The sequence below is a fragment of the Bos taurus genome, chromosome 16, assembly GCF_002263795.3.
Source record: "Bos taurus isolate L1 Dominette 01449 registration number 42190680 breed Hereford chromosome 16, ARS-UCD2.0, whole genome shotgun sequence".
NCBI classification, from domain to species: Eukaryota; Metazoa; Chordata; class Mammalia; order Artiodactyla; family Bovidae; genus Bos; species Bos taurus.
In genome coordinates this window covers 59,571,406-59,599,262 of record NC_037343.1, presented here as the reverse complement: position 1 = coordinate 59,599,262, position 27,857 = coordinate 59,571,406, and the positions used below count along the sequence as shown (strand labels likewise).

Sequence of the window (27,857 nt, the reverse complement as noted above, 5' to 3'; positions counted from 1 at the left end):
GGTGATATAATTAATTGTGCTAACAATGAAACTATAGTCATCCATTTCCTGCCATGAGCAAGTAAGTCATATTGAACTTGCCCTCCTAGTGTATGTAAACAACTAGAAAACCAGACACAATATATGAAACAAGAGTTTTCAGATATTAGAAAACAGGAAACACAGGACTGTGATCCACAGGAAAAGGAAAACATATCAGATAAACCTTATGATAATCCTAGGTTTTAAGCTGGAGGCATTTTCTGAATATTGGCACAGGGAAAGGAAAAACACAATGGTCTCACTGAATTTGAGGAGACAGAAATGGGAGCTCAGGGAGACTGAGGCTGATTAAAGAAAAGCAAATTACACAGAGAAAGAGATCCAGAAATCTGCATGGGGATCCCTTTGAGTGACTGGTTGCATAATTAAGCTGCATGTGTGGAGAATTAAACTTTATGACTACTGGCCAAGAAAGCTGCTAGGCAGCTATCAAGTGGAAAATCCTCACAACGCAGGACTGGAAGACATTTGAGATCCCTGAAGTCAAAGAAGAAGTCTTGTTTAATACCCAAAGCATTTACAGATATCCCCAAAGAGTATGCATTGGTAGCAGGACTAAATTAGTCCAAGGAAAAAAAGGCTACTTTAGACCCGTCCTAACACAGCTTTAACTCAAGCCTCAAAACTAAGAAGCTGATTCTCGATAAATGTAAACTCAATCACAATTAGAGGAAGACAACAAAAAGCAAAAAATCAACAATGTAAAATTTACACTGTCCAAAATTCAATCAATAGTTACTACCCATGTCAAGAAATAGGACAATGTGAAACATAATCAGTAGGAAAATAAGTCAGGAGTTACAATACCAGAAATGAAAGAGATGATGGACTTAACAGACATTATAAAAGAACTATTAAAATATGTTTAAGGATTTGAAGGAAAACAAGATAAGAGGCAAAGAAATGGAAGATATTTTTTAAAAGACTGGATGGAATTTATGAAACTGAAAAATATAATATCTCAAATGAAAATTTTACTTGATGGATAGATGAGTAGACCAGATTCCACAGAAGAAAATATCAATGAACATAAACAGAAAGAAATTCAAAATATATAAAGTGGAAAACAGATGTGGGAGATGAGGCTGAAAATAACGACCAGCAGTCTGTGGGATGATGTCAAGCAATTCCTGAAGTCGAGGATAACAGGGGGTAGGATGGAAATAAAGTTGAAGAAATAAATCTGAAATTTGTAAAAATCTGAACTGAAAATCTATAAAACAACAAACCCCAAGCAGGATAAAGCCAGGGAAACCACATCAAGACACATAATACAGTTCACCCTTGAAAAACACAGGGCTGGGGTGGGGGGCGCTTAGAGGTGCAAAACTGCCACATATAACCTTACAAGCTGGCCTTCCTCACTCCTGGTTCCACATCACCAATTCAACTAACTGTAGATCTTAGTTCACATTGATTAAAAACAATCCACATACAAGTGGACCCCTGCAGTTCAATCCTGTGTTATTCAAGGGTCAACTGTAATTGAATTGCTAGAAACTAGTTATGCAAAGAAAAATAATAAAGTCAGCCAGTGGGTTGAAGGCTATAACATGAAAAGGAACAAATATGAGAGTAACTTGATTACTCATAAGAAAAAAAACCAGGCTTCAAGATGATGGAACATTTTTATGAGCAGAAAAAAAAAAACTGTCATAGGAATTCTGTATTTGGGGGTGGGGGGAAATCTTCAAAAATGAAAGGAAAATAAAGACATTTGGGGAAACAGAGTTGAGTGAATTCACCACCACTTAGAGCTTACTTAAGGGTAAAACAAGCAGAAGGGGGAAAAAACAGAAATCAATGGAACTGAAAATGGGAAAACAATAGAGAAATAGCAACAAAACCAGAAGCTAGCTCTTTGAAAGAATCAGTAAAAATTTCTAAATCTCTACCCCGGCTAACCAAAAATAAGACACAAGTTAGCAATATCAGGGGGGAAAAAAAAGAGAATCATAACTACTGATCACACAGACATTACAAGGATAATAAATGATATTATAAACAACTCCACCCACAAAATTGACAATTTAAGAGAAATAGTTTCTGAAAATCATAACTTATCAAAACTCACACAAAAATTTAAAAACCTTAATAATCTTATGTCTATTAAAGAAAATTAATAACTAATTGTAATAGGAAAGAAAAAATCTGACTCAATCTTGTATCTGTTTCTTTTACTTTAACCTCTGAATTCTACTGCTTTTGCTACAAGTTAATCACTGAAAGGATGTTGTCTATAACTTAAAGTATACATAATGGCCTGTCTCCAGGGGACTCTGCTTCCCATGCCTGAACCTTGAGCTAAAATACCTTTGTTTTAGTTCACAGGAAACATCCTGACCAGGGCCACCTGTAAATGGTTGCATGCAAGAAGAAATTAACACACTGGCGTGGAGTGAGGGGGCACTGAGGGCACTGTGGAGTCTGGCTGGAACCAGGAAATATTTGCAACAACTTATGATCTTTTTTACTTTATCTCCTCACCTCCCCCTCTTTGCTCTATAAAAGCAAGTAGCACCCAAACCTGGGCAAGATGGTTATCTGGGACACTAGTCCACCATCTTCTCAGTCTGCTGGCTTTCCTAATGAAGTCATTATTCCTTACCCCAACACTTGTCTCTCGATTTATTAGCCTGTGGTAGGGAAAAGCGGAGAAGGCAATGGCACCCCACTCCAGTACTCTTGCCTGGAAAATCCCATGGATGGAGGAGCCTGGTAAGGCTGTAGTTCATGGGGTGGCTAAGAGTCGGACACGACTGAGAGACTTCCCTTTCACTTTTCACTTTCATGCATTGGAGAAGGAAATGGCAACCCACTCCAGTGTTCTTGCCTGGAGAATCCCAGGGACAGGGGAGCCTGGTGGGCTGCCGATGATGGAGTCGCACAGAATTGGACACGACTGAAACAACTTAGCAGCAGCAGCAGGGAAAAAGCAGTACAAGCTTGGACTGCATAACATAATAAATAATTTAAAAACAAAGAACCAGGCCCAGACACCTTTAGTGGTGCTGCTGCTAAGTCACTTCAGTTGTGTCCAACTCTGTGCGACCCCATAGATGGCAGCCCACCAGGCTCCCCCGTCCCTGGGATTCTCCAGGCAAGAACACTGGAGTGGGTTGCCATTTCCTTCTCCAATGCAGGAAAGTGAAAAGTGAAAGTGAAGTCGCTCAGTCATGTCCGACTCTTTGCGACCCCATGGACTGCAGCCCACCAGGCTCCTTCGTCCATGGGATTTTCCAGGCAAGCGTACTGGAGTGGGGTGCCATTGCCTTCTCCAGCCTTTAGTGGTAGATTCTACCAAACATACAAGGAAAAAGCAATGCTAATACTTTATAATCTCTTCCAGAAAGTAAAAGCAGAGAAATCACCTTCTAACTCATTCTATGAAGTGAGAATTTTCCTATTACCAAAATCAAATAGAGACATCACAAGGAAAAAAAAAAAAACCTACAATCTCTCATAAACATTGACATATAAATTCTCAACAAAATATTAGCAAATCAAATTCAATAATGTATAAAAAGAATTACAGACCACAACCAAGTAGGATTCCAAGCAGGCAAGACTGGTTCAATAACCAACATAATCCTATATAGCACAGGGAACTCTCCTCCATGTTACATAGCAGACTGGATGGTAGAAGAGTTTGGGGGAGAATGGATATATGTGTATATATGGCTGAGTCCCTTTGCTGTCCACCTAAAACTATGACAACATTGTTAATCAGTAATATTCACCAATAATAATAAAAAGTTTAAAATAACAGCCAAGGTAATTTAACATACGAACAGGATAAAGAAGGAAAATCATAAAACCATCTGAGAACAAAAAAAGACTTGTAAAATCCATATAGAATTTTAAATCAACTGTACTTCAATTAAAAAAAGGAAAAAAATCCAACACTTGTGAATTTTAAAAAATCTTTCAGCCAATTTCCTCAACTTCATAAAGAACATCTACAAAAGAACTTACACAGCTAGTATATTTAATGGTAAGAGACTGGACACTTTTTCCCTATAACTGGAAATAAGACAAGGAAGTTCTCTCTACCACTCTTAGTCAACACCCTACTAAAAGCTGTAACTAGTGCACTAAGACAGGTAAAGACACTTTTTATTTCTTTAGAGTAAAAAGCCATCTAGATCAGAAAGAAAGGAAGAAATAAAACAGCCTTTATTTGCAGATGACATGGATATCTGTGGACAAAAACATCAAAAAATCTACCAAAAACAATTTCCTGGAACTGTAACAACTACAGCAAAGTCACAGGATACAAAGTTAAACAAACAACAATTACTTCCCTATACAACAACAAGAAACAATTGTAATCAGAAAATTTTTAAATATCATCTATAACAGCATTTCATCCTCTTCTAAAAAAGAAAAGAAATACTTCATTAAAAAGTCTGTATAGAATCTATATGCAAAAACTACAAAATGTTGTTGAAAAAACTCAAGATGTAAATAAACGAGGAGCTATTCCATATACTGGAAGATTCATTACTGAAAAAGAGTCATTTCTACAAACTTGATCTATATATTAGGTTGGCCAAAAGTTCATTCAGATTTTTCCGTAACATCTTAGAAAAACCCTGAACAAACTTTTTGGCCAACCCAATATATCAACATGCTGCTGCTGCTAAGTCGTGTCAGTCGTGTCCGACTCTGTGCGACCCCAGAGACGGCAGCCCACCAGGCTCCCCCATCCCTGGGATTCTCCAGGCAAGAACACTGGAGTGGGTTGCCATTTCCTTCTCCAATGCATGAAAGTGAAAAGTGAAAGTGAAGTTGCTCAGTCGTGTCCGACTCCTAGCGACCCCACGGACTGCAGCCTACCAGGCTCCTCTGTCCATGGGATTTTCCAGGCAAGAGTACTGGAGTGGGGTGTCATCGCCTTCTCCGATATATCAACATAACCTCAATCAAATTCCTAGCAAATTATTTTGTGGATACTGACGAACTGTTTTAAAGCTTTATAAAATGGAAAAAGTCTAAGAATAACCAACATAATACTGAAAAAGAACAAAGATGAAGGATCACATTGCCAGATCTTAAGACTAATAGTTAGTAAAGCTGCAGAAATCAGGACACCGTGGTATTGGCAAAAGAACAAACAAATAGATCAATGAAACAGAATAGAGAGCCAAAAACAGACCCACAAATATATAGTTAACTGATTTTGACAATATCAAAAAGGAAGTGCAACAAAGGATAAGTCTTACAACAAATCAGATGTCTATATGTAACACAGTGAACCCAGACACAGATCTAATACCTTTCACAAAAATTAACTAAATATAAAACACAGACACAATATAAAATACAAAATTATACAACTTACAGAAGAAAACAGAAAAAAAATCTACGTGATCTGGTATTTGATGTTTCATTTTTAGATACTGCATCAAAAACACACAATCCACGGAAGAAAAAATTGACTGAGTAGGAAACTTGAGCTTTGCGAAAGATACTGCTAAGTAAAAAAACAAAGCCCATATTTTCTGCCAAGAAAATATTTGTAAAACACATATCTGATAAAAGATTGATCTTCAAAATACACAAAGAATAATTAAAATTCAACAGTATGAAAACAACCTATTAAACAATGGTAAAAGATCTAAAAAGATACCTCATCAAAAAATACACAAATAGCAAATACACATATGAAACGATGATCAATATCATATGTCACTGGGGAAATTCAAATTAAAACATCAATAAGATAGCAGATACAAACTATTATATTCAAAACAGATAAACAAGGTCCCACTGTATAGCACAAGGAACTATATTCAATGCTTTGTAATAAACTATATAAAAAAGAATATGAATATATACCTGTGTAATTGAACCACTGGATTGTACACCAGAAACTAATACAACATTGTAAATTAATACCTCAATAAAAAATTTTTAAGTAAAAAAAAAAGACAGTAAGACACGACAACACACCTATTTGAAGAGCTAAAATCCAAAACACTGACAGTACCAAGAGCTGGAAAGAATGAAGAGCAGCAAGGACTCTCATTCACTGCTGGTAAAAATGAAAAATAGTACGGATGCTGTGAAATACAGTTCAGCAGTGTATTTTCTTGCACTTTCTTGAAAAGCTAAACACAGTGTTACATAGTCGTATGACCAAGCAATCATGTTCCTAGGCATTTACTCAACTGTCTGAAACTTACATCCACACAAAACCTGCACACAGATGAGCACAGCAGCTTTATTTACAATTATTACAAGAAGCAACCGAAATGTCCTTCAGTAGGTGTGGCTATTTAATAAGCTATTAAACAAAAGAAAGGAATGAGCTATCAAGACACATAAAAACATGAAATCTTAAATATATATTATTAGGTGAACAAAGTCAGTTTGAGAATCCTACATAATACCTATGATTCCAACTGTATGACACTCTGGAGAAGGCAAAACCATAGGGACGGTAAACAGAGCAATAGCCGCCAGGATAGGAAGAGACAGAGATGTCGAATAGGTGAAGTAGAGGGAATGTTTTCATGCAGCAGAACTCCTCTGAATGGTACTGCAACTGGGGATACGTGATACTATACATTTGTCAACATACAGAACTTTATAGCATAAAAGATTGCATCTTAAAGGATATAAACTAAAAATAAATCATTCAGGAAGTCTGGGGATCCCAGGATTGAATGCAGAATGTGATAAAAACAAACTACTTCTCGTACAAATGTGTGAAACAATCTCACTGAAGGTGATGGGGCTAGCGAGTGCTACAGTAAGGAACTTTGAAGTCTTTAAGACGAAAAAGAAACTACATAAAAGCACTCTAGGTGATGAAGTAATTTCACACAGAGATGTGGATTAACAATTCTAAAACCCACAGACATGTATACTGAAACTGAACAAATAAGCAAAAGGGTGTTGGACTATGGGAGCCAGGCTTCTCCATCGCTGGAGTGAGAACTTACAGATAAACCAGGGAAGGAAGGTAGAAGGATCCATGTGGTAACAGATGAGCATTAGAGACATCACTATGAACTTAGGTTTTAGCTTATACAGCTACAGATGGTCACAGTTTAAAGTATTTATTGATATGTGTATATACTTGGGTCACTATACACACATATATTTCCTTCCTCTGTCAATTTAAGAAAGCCTAGAAACAACAGTACCTTAGTATAAACAAGAACACCCAGTGCTCAGATCTTGAGTCCTATTACCGTTCTCCAATAAAAGAAACCAACACTCTTTGGAGAAATAGCTGACTCCAGGGCTGGAGTAGCAAACATGTAAGATGGGCCTGTAGCATCTTGTACTGCCAGGAAGTAAGGAATGTTTTCAAACTGAAGCACAGTGATGGGGACTGTCAAAAGGACCAAGAGCCAACTAAGATACAGTGTGAAAAAGAGGGGAGAAGAATGACTTCAGTGTAGAAACTTGACAAATGCTAGCACAGCCAGGTGATCAAGGCCAACATCAATAGTGTTATGTTCTTAAACAGAATACCTGAAACGGTAGAACTACTAGATGAAAACAGCTAAAAAGCTTCTTGACATTGGTCTGGGCAATGATTTGGGGTATATGATGCCAAAATCACAGTCAATGAAAGCAAAATATACAAATGAGATTATATCAAATTAAAAAGCTTTCACACAGCAAAGAAACAACAGAAAGGTAACCTAAAAATGGGAGAAAATATTTGTAAATCTTGTACCTCATAAAGGGCTAATATCCAAAATACATAAGCAACTTCAACAACTCAACAGCTAAAAATCAAATAACTTAATATAAAAAATGGATAAAAGCCCTGAATAAACATTTTTCAAAAGAAGACATACAAAAGGCCAAAAAATATACAAAAGGGTGCTCAACATCACTAACCATTAGGGGACTACAAATCAAAACCATAGTGAAGTATCACCTCACATTTGTTAGAATAACTATAGTCAAAAAAAGAAAGAGAAAGATAAGTGTTGATGAGAATATGGAGAAAAGGGAACACTTGGGCAACTGTTGGTGGGGATGTAAATTGGTACAGCTTTATGGAAAATAGGATGGAGGTACCTCAAAAAATTAAAAATAGAACTACCATATGACCAGCAATCTCACTCACTTCTGGGTATATAGCCAAAGAAAATAAAACCTGGATCTCGAAGAGATATCTGCACTTCCATCTTTAGCATTATTCACAATAGCCAAGACACAGAAACAATCTAAGTGTCAACAGACAAATGGATAAAGAAAATGTGAGATACACACACACACACACACACATATATATATACATAAACACACATACATATACAATGGAATACTATTTGGCCTTTATAAAGGAGGAAATACTACTATTTGCAACAACATAAATGAACTTGGAAGACACCATGCTAATTAAGTCAGACAGAGACACAAATACTCTCTGTATATAGATCTCTATATAGAGATCTCTCTCTATTATATAGAGTCTGAAATAGACACATGGTAGAATGTGGTTGCCAGAGATTAGAGGGACAGGGAAAATGGAGATAACTGAAGCAGGACAAAGGCTCAGTTATGAAAGATGAATAAACTCAACTAATCAAATGTACAGTGTACTGCGACTATAGTTAATAATACTGTTTGGTAAACTTAAAATTTTTTAAGACAGCAGATCTTAAATTCTCAACTCACACACACACACACAAAACTATGCGAGGTGATGGGTATGTAAATTAGCTGAACTGTGGTGATCATTTCACAATTTGTATCAAAACATCAAGTTGTACACCTTAAATATCTATGATCTTTGTCGGTTATACCTCAATAAAGCTTTAAAAACAGTGTTATGTTGATAGCATGTACACGTGACATGATCTAATGAAAATGGCACTTTACCTCTGTATCTCTCCCCAAAACACTCCTAAGCCAAGTCTAATCATGAGAAAAATGATACATGAATCTCAACTGAAGCACCTAACCATTACTCCCTAGAACTGTCAGGGTCATCAAAAGCAAGGAAAGTCTAAAAATTAAAAGAAAAGAAAAGAAAAGAAAATTTAATTGATAGGGAAAAAAAACCAAAAACAACGAAAGCCTGAAAACTGTTATGTCAAAGAAACACCTAAAGAAATAAAGACAACTAAATGTAATGGGGTATCCTGGAGAAGATCTTGGAACGGAACAAGTACATTTAGTAAAAACTAAGGAAATACACATAAAGTATGAACTATAGTTAATAATGGGCTTCCCTCGTGGCTCACTGGTACAAAGAATCTGTCTGCCATCATAGGAAACGTGGGTTCAATCCCGGAATCAGGAAGATCTCCTGGAGTAGGAAATGGCAACCAACTCCAGTATTCTTGCCTGGGAAATTCCACGGACAGAGGAGCCTGGTGGGCTACAGTCCACGGGTCACAGAGTCAGACATGACTTAGTAACTAAATTACAACAATAGTTAATATATCAATATTGGGTTCAACAGTTGTGACAAATGTGCATTAGTAAGATGTTAATAATGAGGAAAATAGGTGTGGTTAGATGGGAATGCAGCAGTATCTTTATAATTCTGATACAAATCTAAAATTATTCTATCATTAAAATTTTGTTTAAAGAAAGCATAACAACATCAGTGTCTACACATATTGACTACCTCTCTTGACACACACACACAGGCTCTCTTTTTTCCTGGAACAAGCAGTAAATTATGAAAGAAAAATCATGCAGAGCACAAAATACAGATACGATCAAGACCTTGGATTTCTACCTCTTTCTTGTCTTCAAAGTGTTGCTGGCATTTTCAATGTGTAGGGATTTACAGTGAGAGGATAAAGTGTAACTGGCCAGCTATGAAAAGGAAGAGGGAAGTAAAACACTAGTTGATGTCCCAAACACCTCTTCCCCAGATCAGGGAGCTGGCAGGGGCCACACTTGACAACGAGAAGACGGCTAAGTCCTGAAGATCTAATGCATAGCACAGCGATTATAGTCAACAATACTGTATTATAGACTTCAAAATCACTAAGAAATTAGATCTTAAATGTTCTCACCACAAAAAAGAAATGATAAAGATGTGATGAGATAGACATGTTAGCTAAAGCTACAGTGGCAATCATACTGCAATAAGGTAAATGTATCAAATCAACATTTTGTACAACTTCAATTTATCTACATGTTACATGTTGATTATCTCTCAATTTTTATAATAAATTGGGCTTTCCCTGGTGGCCTAGTGGTAAGGATTCTGGGCTTTCACTGCCACGGCCTGGATTTAATCCCTGCTCGACCCTGGGTTGAGATCCTGCAAGTTGTGCAATGCAGTCAAAAATAAATAAAGTTTTATATATAAATTACACAAAAGCTGGGGGGTTTTTAGAAAAATTAATAAAATTGAAAAACCTCTAATCAAATTGATCATGACAAAAAAGCATACAAATTACCAACATCGCAAGTGAAATGGTGATATCACTGCAGGGTCGAGAGACATTAAACAGGTAAGAAAATACTGTAACTAACATCATGTCACTGAATCCAGTGACTCAGAATGGCATGTATATCTTAGCTGATATCAAAACTGGCCTAAATTTCAGTTTCTTCTCTCCAGCTTTAACTGGTACCTCTGTTGTAAGCTATGGTTATTTGTGCACAAGTGTGTTTCACTATACTATGCTCCTTTTTATAAAGTCCCCGTTCAGGATTATTTTAGTATCTTCCTAAATAAACATTTTAGATACTTTTAGTTACAAAACCAACTATAAGAACTGTGGCTAAGGTAGGGTAATGGTGCCTTCTTCTTTCCAATATCCTATTTTGATACTAGATTATTTTGCAAGAGTGAGAAAGTTAAGATTTATAAAGTTAAAATGTGTTGTCTTTCTTGTTGGGTGTTAATGCCACTTGGCTCAATTTAGCCTTTATATGCTTCATGAAAGAAGCTAACTACTATTAAAATAACATTTTAGTAAAATACATGTTTTCTAGTGATCGGTTATAAACAGAAAAACTTTTTAATCTGGTATGTTATATGTCTTAATGCTACATGTAGAAATAGAATTTCACTGTAGATAGAGCATCCACATTAATAAATATTAACATTTCATAATCAGTCTCTGTAAAACTCAAGTGAATGAACATTCATGCTAGATGTGTTCTAAAACCCCTTCTCTCTCTCATTGTTATTTATAACAATGAGCAGTTTTGCTAATGCTGAATACACGACAGGATATTTGGCTTTCTTTTTTACCCCAGAAAACTGTGATCATTTTCTGTGTCATATGAATACAGGATCATTATTTATTATCTGCATTAGATACTTTGTTGGACTGTTTTATATGCAATGATGTGGTCACTGGCTGAAGATAGTGAGTAAGAGCGGTAACAATACATAATCAGGTGCAGGAAGGGGGTTGTCTGAACACAATCCCACTTAAAATCTGGTAGCCATTATTGTCTTTTCTATAATCTGTGCGGCCTCTTGAGAGTGAAAAAAATCACAGCCATTTGCTACCATTTTGAATAAAGTGGTGATTTTTGACTCTTCCCGCATTCCAACATGGTCTGAATCAGTTACTCTCAAATTTCAGTCTTAAAGCTCCTTTCTTCCTTCTTCTCCCCCTCCCACTTTCAATCCCTTCTCTTCCAGTTCTTTATTTTCTCAAGTTAAAAGAGCAGTACTCTTAGCCACAAAGGAAAAGGAGTATTGTAGAGAAAGTATAGTCTTTAGAATTAGACTGACAAGAGTGAGAATTTTGCCTTCATCAAAGAAGTTACTTTGTTTTTAAGGTCAGTGGTACACTAGAGCCTGCTCACATTGCTGGAGGGCCAAACATTCCCTTCTCTTCCCAAGTTCTCTTCACTGACTTCATCTGAAATTAGTTGATAGCTTGAAATCAGCCATGATGGAAGCATTTGCACCACAGAAACTAGCAAATGCTTCAAACCAGGGCTTTTTTTTTTTTTTTTTTTTTAATAAGGAATCAGTTGTTGAGCATTCACCTATACAATATTCGCTTAGTTTTCACATTTTTCAAACAGGCTGATAACATCAACTCTGAAAATACGTTGCAAGGATTTCAAATACTCTAAGTACAACACCTAGCAAAATGCCAGATGTATATAAAGCATTTAGTATTTGGTAGATGGAACATTGTTATGGTATTACAGAGTCTGGCTATCTGAAAGCAGAGCATTAAAAAAAGCATGTAAGCCAGGAAACCAATAATGAAAAAGTGTAACAGACCCTATTTGCAGGGCAGGAATAGAGATGCAGACACAGAGAACAGATATGTGGACACGGCAGGGTGGGACATGGAGAACGAGATGAGCTGGAAGACCAGGACTGGCATACATACACTACCATGTGTGAGTTAGATGGCTAGTGGGAACCTGCTATACAACAGAAGGAGCTCAGCTCAGTGCTCTGTGACGACCTAGAGGTGTGGGATGGCAGGCAGAACAGGAAGGGGGTCGAAAAGGTAGGGGATATATGTACATATACAGCTGATTCACTTTGTTGTACAGCAGAAACTAACACAACATTGTAAAGCTACTATACCACAATAAATTAAAAAAAAAAAAAAGAGCTGACCTTTATTTTAGTAGGGTTATTGGATCCTTCAGAATTTATAAATGGGAAAAATTAAAATAGTATTCCATACAATACACCTCAATTAATGGGAACAGTATCTTTTTTCACAACTACTCCAATTTTCCAGGTTCCCTTTTAATTATCATATCCTCTGTTTAACTTGTCAGCCAACACTTGTGCACACGAGTTCAGTCACTCAGTCGTGCTCAACTCTGTGACACATGGGCTGTAGCCCACTAGGCTCCTCTCTCCATGGCATTTTCAAGGCAAGAATACTGGAGTGGGTTGCCATTTCCTCCTCCAGGAGATCTTCCTGACCCAGGGATTGAACCTGCATTTCCTGAGCTCCTGCACTGGCAGGCAGATTCTTTATCAATGAGCCATCTGGGAAGTCCATCAGTCACTACTACATATCATATAAATGCAGACTTTTTGAGTAGTGACTTGGAAGGATTCAGAAAGCCACAAGACATATGAGGAAGCATTATAAAAGGGAAGTCATGAATGGAGGTAATTTAGTAACTGTAATTACTTCCTTGGTAGCTCAGACAATAAAGAATTTGAAGGAGACCCAAGTCTGATCCCTAGGTCAATAAGATCCCCTAGAGAATGGTTATCCACTCCAGTATTCTTGTCTGGAGAATTCCATGTACAGAGGAGCCTGACAGGCTACATTCCATGGGGTCACAAGAGAGTCAGACACAACTGAGCAAAGAACACTTTTCAGTAACTGTAATTAAACATGTATTAGATTCACCATTAGGATCATCTGTTCACTATTTCTTTAGACACTGAACCAAGATCTTGGCTGGAAAAAGAGAAATTTAAATTAGTGTGGAAAGCAATATCAAAATTTTAATTTTCATTATTATTTTTATTATTATAAATGTGACTTTCTCCTAAACAAAGTGGTGGAAGAGAGGGGATTATTGCCACCAATAATCTTGGATTGTAATCCATACTCCTGGGTCTTGTGTTTGAAGCTTTCCCAGTTTACTGAAGACTTCAGAAATTTGAGCAAAATCCCTTGCCCATAGTGTATGCATAACAAACTGACTTACAATACTTCATTTAAAAAGATCACTTGGAGACCTCCAAGTGTCTCAGAGTAAAAAGTGTTTATAAGTCTGTTTAAAAAGATACTGTTTTTCTTCCCTTCATGAAATAATGATTTGAATGGTTTTCTACTTCAGCTCTTATAAATAAATACCAGGTTTTCATTCTAGATTATTGCTCTGTTGCAAATATCACATAAATGAAACAAATTATTTAAATAATTTTTTTATTTTCACACTGTTTCAAGTAGTTAGTACCCACATTTCCTACTCAGTCCTATCTATCCTCTGTCGCTGATTTATTACTTCTATTGAAGTCATTTTTTTACAGTAACGTCTAAATCGGAGAAGGCAATGGCAACCCACTCCAGTTCTCTTGCCTGGAGAATCCCATGGATGGAGGAGCCTGGTAGGCTGCAGTCCATGCAGTCGCTAAGAGTCGGGCACGACTGAGCGACTTCACTTTCACTTTTCACTTCCATGCATTGGAGAAGGAAATGGCAACCCACTCCAGTATTCTTGCCTGGAGAATCCCAGGGACAGAGGAGCCTGGTGGGCTGCCATCTATGGGGTCACACAGAGTCGGACACGACTGGAGTGACTTAGCAGCAGCAGCAGCAACGTCTAAATGTTTGCACTGGTATTAAGAAGGCCTCAAATTCCTTTCTCATCACTGACGCAAGTCTTAAGATTACTAATGCTCCGAAAGTCAAAAATTAACTCAAGAAGCAACACTCAACATAGAACCCGAAAACCATAATCACAAGAGAGATAAACTCTTCAATGTGGGATTCAAGTTTTAGCTATGAATAATTTGAAACTTTATGAAATGATGAACATCAAGATTAGAAATGTTGAGACTTCTGTGGTGGTCCAGTACTTGGGTATTCACCTGCCAATGTAAGGTACACGGGTTCTGTCCCTATCTGGGAAGATCCCAGATGCCACAGAGAAGCTAAGCTAAGCCCATGTGCCACAGCTACTGAGCCTCCATACTGCAACTGCTGAAGCCCACACACCTATAGCCTGTGCTCCACAAGAGAAGCCACTGCAGTGAGGAGCCCATGCACCGCACCTGGAGAGGAGACCCTGCTCACAACTAGAGAAAGCCATTGTGCAGCCATGAATACCCAGTGTAGTCAAAAATAAATAAATAATCTTTTTTTTTTTTTAACAAAAAAAGATTGGAAATGTTTTTCTAGTCTAAAATATAACAGTTGTTGTTGTTCAGTTGCTCAGTCATGTCTGACTCTTTGCAACCTCATGGACTGCAGTATACCAGGCTTCCCTGTGCTTCACCATCTCCCAGTTTTCTCAAATTCATGTCCATTGAGTTGGTGATGCCATCCAACCATCTCATCCTCTGTTGTCCCCTTCTCCTCCCTGCCTTCAATCTTTCCCAGTATCATAGTCTTTTCTAACGAGTTGACTCTTCGTGTCAGGTGGCCAAAGTATTGGAGCTTCAGTTTCAGCATCATCCTTCCAATGAATATTCAGGGTTGATTTCCTTTCGGATTGACTGGTTTGATCTCCTTGCTGTCCAAGGGACTCTCAAGAGTCTTCTCCAACACCACAGTTCGAAAGCATCAATTCCTTGGCCCTCAGAGTTCTTTATGCTCCAATTCTTATATCCATACATGACTACCGGAAAAACCATAGCTTTGACTGTACACACCTTTGTCAGCAAAGTAATGTCTCTGCTTTTTAACACTCTGTCTACATTTATCATAGCTTTTCTTTCAAAGAGCAAGTGTCTTTTAATTTCATGGCTGCAGTCACCGTCCACAGTGATTCTGGAGCCCAGGAAAATAAAGCAGTATGGGGCATTATCTATTATTAACTACAAAAAGTATTTACAGAATACCTTAGAATTAGTCAAGTTCTATGCTCCTTTAAATTCTAGAGAAGGAAATGGCAACCCACTCCAATATTCTTGCCTGGAGAATCCCATGGACAGGGGAGCCTGGCAGGCTATAGTCCACAGGGTCGCAAAGAGTTGGACACAACTGAGAGACTACACTATGGTCCTTCAAATTAGCTATTTATACTAAAGTTGTAGGCCTGCTCCCTGCCTACTTTCTGGAACCATCTAACACCACCAATGACCCTTCCCACTCAGCATTATTTGGATTCTTTAGTTTTTCTAACACACTATCCTTCATCACTCCAGAGGACGCCTCCAATGATGTTCCTTCAGACTAAAATGTTCTCCCAGTGCTCCCTCTACTTTAAATCCCAATTCAAATATCCCTTCCTCAGAGAAGTCTCGCCTCACCTCCCAGTGAGAGCCACATTCCTTTTCTTGACACCGCTTACAATTTATACTCACACATCCACTGTTTATGTAACTGAACTTTAGGCTCTACGACAGCAGGAACTGTCTATTCCTGTTCATCATCATAACCTCAGGATGCAGCACAGTCTCTGGCACATGGTAGGTCAATGAATGAATGATATCCACAAATTAATACAAACTAAACTTCAAGACATATTAACCAACATTAGATGTAATTCAAGATCACAGCATAACTACTGAATCCCAAATAACACTGCTGGATACAGTATTATCAAATTTAAGAAAAATATCATATTGAAACCTATCGGTACCATTGAATGTATTAGTTTCCAAAGGCCTAACTCAGGCACTTTTTTTTCTCAATAACAGGGAGACGTTGAGTAATTCTCAGACAGTATCACACCCTGTATACATGATACTGTTCTCTCACCTACTCATATTACCCACTGTACCTTTAAAAAAAAAAAGAAGGAAATATTCAGAGGAAGGCAATTCCAGAGATAGTACATTTCAGATCTGTTTACCATATAATAGTCTACACTGACAGAATACTCCAAGTAGAACATTAAAATTACAATTAGTATATATAGTCTAATATTATACGATTAACCAACTCTGATTCAACATCAACTGTCTAAAGCGTTTATTAAGAAAGATTCATATATTAAGAGAGTTTTCAAGGCAGAAGCCGGTGTGTCTCCCTTTGCCTGGTAAAGTAATAAAGTTATGCTTTTCTACTTCACCCAAAACTCTGTCTCTGAGAGTTGATACAGCAGCAGTGCACAGAGAGGTCAAGGCTTTCAATAACTATATACCATAACAGAAGTCTCTTTAAAATTGTAATTTGTAACAACACTAATTATTATTTCACGGACATTAAAAAATTTCCCTGTGATCAGGTGTTATTAAAAAAAAAAAAAACATTCTGAACTCTAGTCAGTACTCTGTAATAACCTATGATGGAAAAGAATCTGAAAAAGGATATATGTATAACTAATCACCTTGCTACACACATGAAGCTAACACAACACTGTAAATCATCGCCAATATAAAATAGAATTTATTTTCATTTAAAAATAAAATTAAAAAAGGAAAGATTGTGAGGCTGAGTCTAAGCTCAAAGAAAAGAGAACTGTGAAAGATTATTAATGGAAATGTCAGCAGGTGTTCAAAAGCCTAGGAGAGTAGTGGCAAATAGGTAATATATTTGCCCATTCTAGTTAAACGTCATGTATTTTTTTATTTGTGAGAGAATTAAAAATGTTTTGAGTCACATGCATTTTTTTTATCTGAATATATAACTGGAATATATGCCAGTAGGGGCAAACAGCATAGGTTAAAAAGGACAGTGCCTTGAGAGGCTGTAACTACCTTAATTACTGATTGCCTAGGCAAAACAAAGAGGTTTTCACTACATAACCAGTTCTGACAGGTTTCTCCAACTTGAAAACCTTAGCACAGAATGTTTCCACTCTGAAAATATCACCCCACTTTCAATGCCATATGGAAATAGAAAGTTCTGACACAATAAGTTTTTAAAACATGTGAACCAAATGGAATAAAATCATAAAATATAAGGTGCTATCACCATTACTATTGTTGTTGAAAAAAGGTTCAGAAATGATATCACATACCTTCTCACCATCTTTAAAATGGAATGAAAGTATGCTGCTGCTGCTGCTAAGTCACTTGAGTCGTGTCCAACTCTGTGCAACCCCATAGACGGCAGCCCACCAGGCTCCCCCGTCCCTGGGATTCTCCAGGCAAGAACACTGGAGTGGGCTGCCATTTCCTTCTCCAATGCAGGAAAGTGAAAAGTGAAAGTGAAGTCGCTCAGTCATGACTGACTCTTTAACAACCCCATGGACTGCAGGCTCCTCCATCCATGGGATTTTCCAGGCAAGAGTACTGGAGTGGGGTGCCATTGCCTTCTCCAATCAAAGTATGGGGTTGGCCCAAAAGTTCGTTTGGGGTTTTTCCATAACATCTTACCTAAAACCCAAACTTTATGGCCAACCCTATATTGATCATAAATTATTTTCTAATAAAGATCAAAGTGTAGTAATGGTCTAAAAAATAAACTGTATTAATTAAACAATTTAGTTATTAAATAATAACTATAAAACTCCATAGCTATTATTACATGCAATTTTTCAAAAGAATGTCAATGTTTATAATAAACACAAAAATATGATAAAAATAAAGTTTAAAATATAAATATGTTTTATATTTAGGCACATACATGCATGCACAGAATACTTCTGGATGGATCAGTTCAGTTCAGTTGCTCAATCGTGTCCAACTCTTTGCAACCCCATGGATACCACTGCATTAATGGTTATCTGGGAGAGTGGCCTGAAAAGCTGGGCGGGTCTAGAGTAGGAAGTGGACTTCCCTTTCATCATACTTCCTTGAGGTTGTTTTAATGTTTTCCATATCATACGATTTTCTCCCCTAAAAGTTAATAAAAATTTTCTAAGTTAAATGAATGGAATTAGGTAGGAATAATTAACCATTCCTATAACTTAACTAAAAGGGGGGAAATCTAAAAATCATGGAAGATCTAAGATCTCTCTCAGCATTTTATTGAGAAAACTGAAACAATTAAAAAATTCTGTTCTCCCAAAGTTAGTAGTCAAGTCAGTGACATCGCCTCTAAAATCTAGAATTTCCTTATTCTCAGTAATATGCCAAGTACTATATCATTCTATCTCATCTTAGTTATAAAAGTAATGTGCCTATTTGGCAAAACTAATACTATATTGTAAAGTTTAAAAATAAAATAAAATTAAAAAAAAAAAGAAGAAGAAGCCAGTCACAAAACACCAAAAAAAAAAAATAATAATAATAATAATGTGCCAAGTACTGTATCATTCTATCTCATCTTAGTTATAAAAGTATCATGAGCTCCACAGAACAGTAGAACTAAAAGCATCTCTCGACAGACTCTAGGTAAGCAACACACAGCAATCAGGATTTGATAGTAATTTTTACTGATTTAAAACAGGCAACTCAAGCTGAAATCTGGCAGGATAATTATTTTTTAAAGGGAGCTCAGGAAGGAGCTGAATTTAGCTCATCAAGGAACTAGCTGCTGCCTGCAATTGTCCTTGAAAAGTAAATGCCAAAGTCAAAAGGTTCATGCATGAACTCTTTGGGCTGCTTAAATCCAGAAGCAGAAGCAGGAAACTAATTAGCCTCTCATTTACGATCTGTTCGGGCCTTCTTGACTGACCTAATTATAACTCATCTCCAGTGCAACCTAATCTTTTAGGGAATTTAGTCTAGAAACAGTTCAATTTCATCTAAGCTATGGAATCCATTGGGCTTTCCTTGTGACTCATCTGGTAAAGAATCCGCCTGCAATGTGCAAGACCTGGGTTTGATCCCTGGGTTGGGAAGATCCTCTGGAAAAGGAAAAGGCTAGCCACTCCAGTATTCTGGACTCAATAGTCCATGGGGTTGCAAAGAGTCGGACACGACTGAGTGACTTTCACTTCACTTCACTTATGGAATGCATAACCTAGGTGCCACCCTGATAAGAGAAGTCCTCATTAACTCTTCTTCCCCCAGTGATACATTCACTTGAAAGGTATTTTAGAGCATCATTCAGTTTATATTCAATAAGTGTTAGAAAAGACATTTTTATTTCAGCAAAAATAAATGCATTTAGATTTTTCCAATTTAATATATTAGAATCTTGTATTAATCTTGGATGGCAAATAAAAAAGGAAATACAACAAATATTAGAACAGAAAAATCCTTAAACCAATTCCCAAATAGTTAAGACATAGAAAGATGTAGATGAGAGATACAGATATTCTAAAAAGACAACTAGGAGGAGATACTGTATGACCCAAATTAAGCATTTAGAGAGAAGTCTAATAGACTTCTCTATTAGAAAAGATCACATGATAATGTTTCTCTCATATCATACTCATTTATTAGGAGACAAAGACTTGTCTTGCAACTTCTTAAAAAAAGGGATAGAACAAAGGAAAAGGCTACATCGACTAAGCAAAATTTATCCACCAATCACTGCCTCTCCATACAGTATGAACTATGGTCACATATATGGGAATAACTGGAAAGAAGGGGAGACATAAAGAGAAAAGAATTTTATTTAAAAAAAAAGAATTTTTTTAATGTTAGACTTGATTATTAATACAAAATACTTCTTTTTAAGCTTGTTTGTCATAACTGATATCCTGGAAAGCTTTACCCAATAATTAAAACTCCTCTCCTGGAATGTGGCAGGATAAAGATTCAATGACAATGTCAGCTTTTCCTCTTAAGTTTTAATGAAATGGTCTCAAGAAATTTAATTCATTTTCAAAAATGGATTTCCTCAATTACAGGATTTTAATCCTACTTTTGCTAGTCAAAAAGGGAAGAAGTGGTGGTAAAGGTGTGTGTGTATGCATGTTAGTCTCTCAATCACAACCAGCTCTTTGCAACCCATGGACTGTAGCTGGCCAGGCTTCTCTGTCCATGGAATTCTCCAGACAAGAAAACGGGAGCGGTTTGCCATTCCCTTCTCCAGGTGACCTTCCTGACGCAGGCAGCTTCCTTACCATCTGAGCCATCAATCTCAGTGAACCTCAGGGAATGTCACTGTGCTCCAAGGTTCACAGAAAGAGAACCAACTTCTTCCACACTTGTTAGATTCCATCAGGACCTCAGGGGCTCTTTTAACTACATATTCAAAACTATGAACCATTTGTTTAAACTGTGTAATTTCAGGCAGTACCCAAACCCCAGATTAGGACTTTTGCTCTAAAAAAGAATGATAGGTTTATACACTATCAGCCAAGGCAAATGTTATATTTAGACATATGCTACAATGTGATGACAGTCTTTTATTTTATAGTTCACTTATTCCTTGTACCCTATGGTAAAGATCATTATTTCCGGAAACAACAATACTATGTATGAACAAGCCACAAAAAGCTTACTACAGACACACTGGACTGTTAGAACTATTATCCTATTCAGCATTTCTCTAGGGTAGTGATTCAAATTAGGGGATATGTACCCCTAGAAGGCACTCTGGAAACCTGTGAGGGTATTTTCAGTTACCATACTAACTAGAAGTTGTCATAAAGGTTTAGAGTTCTCTTTCTTCCCTACCATTCTGGGGAGGGAGGAAAGAGAAAGAACAATCAGGTTCAACATCTTGAAATTCATGGCTGTTTCCATGCAGTGAAGAATGTCCTACCAGACATTCACGTAGGTGAAAACCTAGTTCATAAATATCTAAGCCTAAAACTTAAACCTGTTCTACAAATAAATATAAGGTTGTTATTGCTGTTCGGTCACTAAGTCGAGTCTGATTCTTTGCAACCCCATGAACTGCATCACACCAGGCTTCTCTGTCCATCACTAACTCCCAGAGTTTGCTATATATAAGTTTGCCTTATAGTAGTTCACTAATATAAGGTTCGGTTCAGTTCAGTTCAGTCTCTCAGTCGTGTCCAACTCTTTGCGACCCCACGAACCACAGCACACCAAGCCTCCCTATCCATCACCAACTCCTGGAGTTCACCCAAACTCATGTCCATTGAGTCAGTGATACCATCTAATCATCTCATTCTCTGTCGTCCCCTTCTCCTCCTGCCTTCAATCTTTCCCAACATCAGGGTCTTTTCAAAAGTCAGCTCTTCGCATCAGGTGGCCCAAGTATTGGAGTTTCAGCTTCAACATCAGTCCTTCCAATGAACACCCAGGACTGATCTCCTTTAGGATGGACTGATTGGATCTCCTTGCAGTCCAAAGGACTCTCAAGAGTCTTCTCCAACACCACAGTTCAAAAGCATCAATTCTTTGGCGCTCAGCTTTCTTTATAGTCCAACTCTCACATCCATACATGACCACTGGAAAAACCATAGCCTTCACTAGACAGACCTCTGTTGACAAAGTAATGTCTCTGCTTTTTAATATGCTGTCTAGGTTGGCCATAACTTTCCTTCCAAGGAGTAAGCATCTCTTAATTTTATGGCTGCTATCACCATCTGCAGTAATTTTGGAGCACAGAAAAATAAAGTCTGCCACTGTTTCCACTGTTTCCGCATCTATTTGCCATGAAGTGATAGGACTGGATGCCATGATCTTTGTTTTCTGAACGTTGAGCTTTAAGCCAATTTTTTCACTGTCCTCTTTCACTTTCATCAAGAGGCCCCTTAGGTCTTCTTCACTTTCTGCCATGAGGGTGGTGTCATCTGCATATCTGAGGTTATTGATATTTCTCCTGGCAATCTTGATTCCAGCTTGTGCTTCCTCCAGCCCAGCATTTCTCATGATGTACTCTGCATATAAGTTAAATAAGCAGGGTGACAATATACAGCCTTGACGTACTCCTTTTCCTATTTGGAACCAGTCTGCTGTTCCGTGTCCAGTTCTAACTGTTGTTTCCTGACCTGCATACAGGTTTCTCAAGAGTCAGGTCAGGTGGTCTGGTATTCCCATCTCTTTCAGAATTTTCCAGAGTTTATTGTGATCCACACAGTCAAAGGCTTTGGCATAGTCAATAAAGCAGAAATAGATATTTTTCTGGAACCCTCTTGCTTTTCCAATGTAGTTTTGTACAACTGAATATATACTGAATTTCTAGGAACACCATTACCAAATAAGTAAAGATTATATTTTGTTTCAGACTTTACCAAGTTGCTTACCTTATTGAAAAAAGGTGTTACCACCTGTGTATTTTAACTGCGAAAGAATGATAAACACCTTTATCAATCTGCATTTGACAGTACTCCAATCACGGTGATTCTATATTCAAGTGTAATAAGCATCTGACTACCTCATCATGTCTTCTAGTGTAGTCATGCTTGAGTACTTACATATTGAAATACATATTATTTTACTCCAAAGTTGTTGTTCAATCACTCAGTTGTGTCCCACTCTTTGCGACCCCATGATCTGCAGCATGCTAGGTTTCCCTGTCCTTCACTAACTCCTGGATTTTGCTCAAACTCATGTCCATTGAGTCAACGATGTCATCCAACCTTCTCATCCTCTGTTGCCCACTTCTCCTCATGCCCCGTCTTTTCCAACATCAGGGTCTTTTCCAACGAGTTGGCTCTTCACATCAGGTGGCCAAAGCATTGGAGCTTCAGTATCATCCTTCCAATGAATATTCAGGGCTGATTTCCTTCAGGATTGACTGGTTTGATCTCCTTGCTGTCCAAGGGACTCTCAAGAGTCTTCTCTAGCACCACAGCTCAAAAACATCAATTTTTTGATGCTCAGTCTTCTTTTGCCTGAACTCCATGAACCTGGACCAATGTGAGGATAAGAAAGAGGAGGAACAATGTGCTGATAGATCAGATTACTTTAAAAGGCTTATGCTTTGTTTCTTCTTTTTTTTTTTTTTTGACCCAGAGAATGCAGTTTTAATCCCTGGACTTCCAGGGAAGTCCTCCTTATCTTTTCAACTCATATTTTCAGGGTAAGACATTTCTTTTGGATGGCCTAGAGATATACATGCAAGCTAAGTCCTTTGTGACGCTATGGACTGCAGCCCACCAGGCCCCCTGTTCACGGGATTCTCCAGGCATGAATACTGGAGAGGGCTGCTACTTCCTCCTCCAGCGGATCTTCCCAATCCAGGGATCGAACCTGTATCTCTTCTGTCTCCTGCATTGGCAGGCAGGTTCTTTATCACTAGCGCCACCTGGGAAACCCAAAGATACATAACATGTGAATAAAAATACTCCACACTCAGTGCACATAAGGAAGTGACTACTGGCTACCCCACTCTCTCCACTATTGATTCCAACTCATCTCATTTGGGTCACCTCTAACTCCCTCCTCCCTCTTCTCTTCTCCATATAAATGCTGTGAACCTCTCTGAGTGACCCTCACAGTAGAGAAACTTTTCATCTTTAACGTAGATGTTTTATCAATGGTGCTGTATAGAAGGAGAAGTTTTGAAACTACTGTAAAAATAAGACCGATAACTGGAAGCAGGAGGCTTAAGTCCAAACCCTGACTCCAGGGAACTCCTGACTCCAAGGAACATTAATTGACAGGAGCTCATCAAATACCTCCATACCAACACTGAAACCAAGCACCACACAAGGGCCAACAAGTTCCAGGGCAAGACATACCAAGCAAATTCTCCAGCAACAAAGGAGCACAGCCCTGAGCTTCAAGATACAAGCTGCCCAAAGTCACCCCAAAACCATAGACATCTCATAACTCATTACTGGACATTTCATTGCACTCCAGAGAGAAGAAATACAGCTCCACCCACCAGAACACCGACACAAGCTTCCCTAACCAGGAAACCTTGACAAGCCACCTGTACAACCCCACCCACAGCAAGGAAAAGCCACAATAAAGAGAACTCCACAAACTGCCAGAATATAGGAAGGACACCCCAAAATCAGCAATTTAAACAAGATGAAGAGACAGAGGAATACCCAGCAGATAAAGGAACAGGATAAATGCCCACCAAACCAAACAAAAGAGGAAGAGATAGGGAATCTACCTGATAAAGAATTCCGAATAATGATAGTGAAATTGATCCAAAATCTTGAAATTAAAATGGAATCACAGATAAACAGCCTGGAGACAAGGATTGAGAAGATGCAAGAAAGGTTTAACAAGGACCTAGAAGAAATAAAAAAGAGTCAATATATAATGAATAATGCAATAAATGAAATTAAAAACACTCTGGAGGCAACAAATAGTAGAATAACAGAGGCAGAAGATAGGATTAGTGAATTAGAAGACAGAATGGTAGAAATAAATGAATCAGAGAGGATAAAAGAAAAACGAATTAAAAGAAATGAGGACAATCTCAGAGACCTCCAGGACAATATTAAACGCTACAACATTCGAATCACAGGGGTTCCAGAAGAAGAAGACAAAAAGAAAGACCATGAGAAAATACTTGAGGAGATAATAGTTGAAAATTTCCCTAAAATGGGGAAGGAAATAATCACCCAAGTCCAAGAAACCCAGAGAGTCCCAAACAGGATAAACCCAAGGCAAAACACCCCAAGACACATATTAATCAAATTAACAAAGATCAAACACAAAGAACAAATATTAAAAGCAGCAAGGGAAAAACAACAAATAACACACAAGGGAATTCCCATAAGGATAACAGCTGATCTGTCAATAGAAACTCTCCAAGCAAGGAGGGAATGGCAAGACATACTTAAAATGATGAAAGAAAATAACCTACAGCCCAGATTATTGTACCCAGCAAGGATTTCATTCAAGTATGAAGGAGAAATCAAAAGCTTTTCAGACAAGCAAAAGCTGAGAGAATTCTGCACCACCAAACCAGCTTTCCAACAAATACTAAAGGATATTCTCTAGACAGGAAACACAAAAACGGTGTATAAGTTCGAACCCAAAACAATAAAGTAAATGGCAACGGGATCATACTTATCAGTAATTACCATAAACGTAAATGGGTTGAATGCCCCAACCAAAAGACAAAGACTGGCTGAATGGATACAAAAACAAGACCCCTACATATGTTGTCTACAAGAGACCCACCTCAAAACAGGGGACACATACAGACTGAAAGTGAAGGGCTGGAAAAAGATTTTCCATGCAAATTGGGACCAAAAGAAAGCAGGAGTCACAATACTCGTATCAGATAAATTAGACTTTAAAACAAAGGCTGTGAAAAGAGACAAAGAAGGTCACTACATAATGATCAAAGGATCAATCCAAGAAGAAGATATAACAATTATAAATATATATGCACCCAACATGGGATCACCGCAGTATGTAAGACAAATCCTAACAAGTATGAAAGGAGAAATTAACAATAACACAATAATAGTGGGAGACTTTAATACCCCACTCACACCTATGGATAGATCAACTAAACAGAAAATTAACAAGGAAACACAAACTTTAAATGATACAATAGACCAGTTAGACCTAATTGATATCTATAGGACATTTCATCCCAAAACAATGAATTTCACCTTTTTCTCAAGCGCACATGAAACCTTCTCCAGGATAGATCACATCCTGGGCCATAAAGCTAGCCTTGGTAAATTCAAAAAAATAGAAATCATTCCAAGCATTTTTTCTGACCATAATGCAATAAGATTAGATCTCAATTACAGGAGAAAAACGATTAAAAATTCCAACATATGGAGGCTGAACAACACACTGCTGAATAACCAACAAATCACAGAAGAAATCAAAAAAGAAATCAAAATTTGCATAGAAATGAATGAAAATGAAAACACAACAACCCAAAACCTGTGGGACACAGTAAAAGCAGTCCTAAGGGGAAAGTTCATAGCAATACAGGCACACCTCAAGAAACAAGAAACAAGTCAAATAAATAACCTAACTCTACACCTAAAGCAACTAGAAAAGGAAGAAATGAAGAACCCCAGGGTTAGTAGAAGGAAAGAAATCTTAAAAATTAGAGCAGACATAAATGCAAAAGAAACAAAAGAGACCATAGCAAAAATCAACAAAACCAAAAGCTGGTTCTTTGAAAGGATAAATAAAATTGACAAACCATTAGCCAGACTCATCAAGAAACAAAGGGAGAAAAATCGAATCAATAAAATTAGAAATGAAAATGGAGAGATCACAACAGACAACACAGAAATACAAAGGATCATAAGAGACTACTATCAACAATTATATGCCAATAAAATGGACAACGTGGAAGAAATGGACAAATTCTTATAAAAGTACAACTTTCCAAAACTCGACCAGGAAGAAATAGAAAACCTGAACAGACCCATCACAAACACGGAAATTGAAACTGTAATCAAAAATCTTCCAGCAAACAAAAGCCCAGGTCCAGATGGCTTCACAGCTGAATTCTACCAAAAATTTAGAGAAGAGCTAACACCTATCCTGCTCAAACTCTTCCAGAAAATTGCAGAGGAAGGTAAACTTCCAAACTCATTCTATGAGGCCACCATCACCCTAATACCAAAACCTGACAAAGATCCCACAAAAAAAGAAAACTACAGGCCAATATTACTGATGAACATAGACGCAAAAATCCTTAACAAAATTCTAGCAATCAGAATCCAACAACACATTAAAAAGATCATACACCATGACCAAGTGGGCTTTATCCCAGGGATGCAAGGATTCTTCAATATCCGCAAATCAATCAATGTAATACACCACATTAACAAATTGAAAAATAAAAACCATATGATTATCTCAATAGATGCAGAGAAAGCCTTTGACAAAATTCAACACTCATTTATGATAAAAACTCTCCAGAAAGCAGGAATAGAAGGAACATACCTCAACATAATAAAAGCTATATATGACAAACCCACAGCAAACATTATCCTCAATGGTGAAAAATTGAAAGCATGTCCTATAAAGTCTGGAACAAGACAAGGGTGCCCACTTTCGCCATTACTATTCAACATAGTTTTGGAAGTTTTGGCCACAGCAATCAGAGCAGAAAAAGAAATAAAAGGAATCCAAATTGGAAAAGAAGAAGTAAAACTCTCACTATTTGCAGATGACATGATCCTCTACATAGAAAACCCTAAAGACTCCACCAGAAAATTACTAGAACTAATCAATGACTATAGTAAAGTTGCAGGATATAAAATCAACACACAGAAATCCCTTGCATTCCTATACACTAATAATGAGAAAACAGAAAGAGAAATTAAGGAAACAATTCCATTCACCATTGCAACGGAAAGAATAAAATACTTAGGAATATATCTACCTAAAGAAACTAAAGACCTATATATAGAAAACTATAAAACACTGGTGAAAGAAATCAAAGAGGACACTAATAGATGGAGAAATATACCATGTTCATGGATTGGAAGAATCAATATAGTGAAAATGAGTATACTACCCAAAGCAATTTATAGATTCAACGCAATCCCTATCAAGCTACCAGCAGTATTCTTCACAGAGCTAGAACAAATAATTTCACAATTTG

General features: G+C 37.4%; 1 protein-coding gene and 1 non-coding gene across 4 annotated transcripts in view; both read right to left on the bottom strand.

Annotated features, from left to right (window-relative positions):
* RASAL2 (RAS protein activator like 2) overlaps nucleotides 1–27,857 on the bottom strand; it is a 397,752-nt gene that overhangs the window by 285,271 nt on the left and 84,624 nt on the right. The gene's annotated exons all lie outside the window — the stretch shown is intronic.
* MIR2285X (microRNA mir-2285x) lies at nucleotides 4,582–4,667 on the bottom strand. The gene has a single exon (NR_107830.1). It is a non-coding gene; the product is annotated as a microRNA mir-2285x (primary transcript).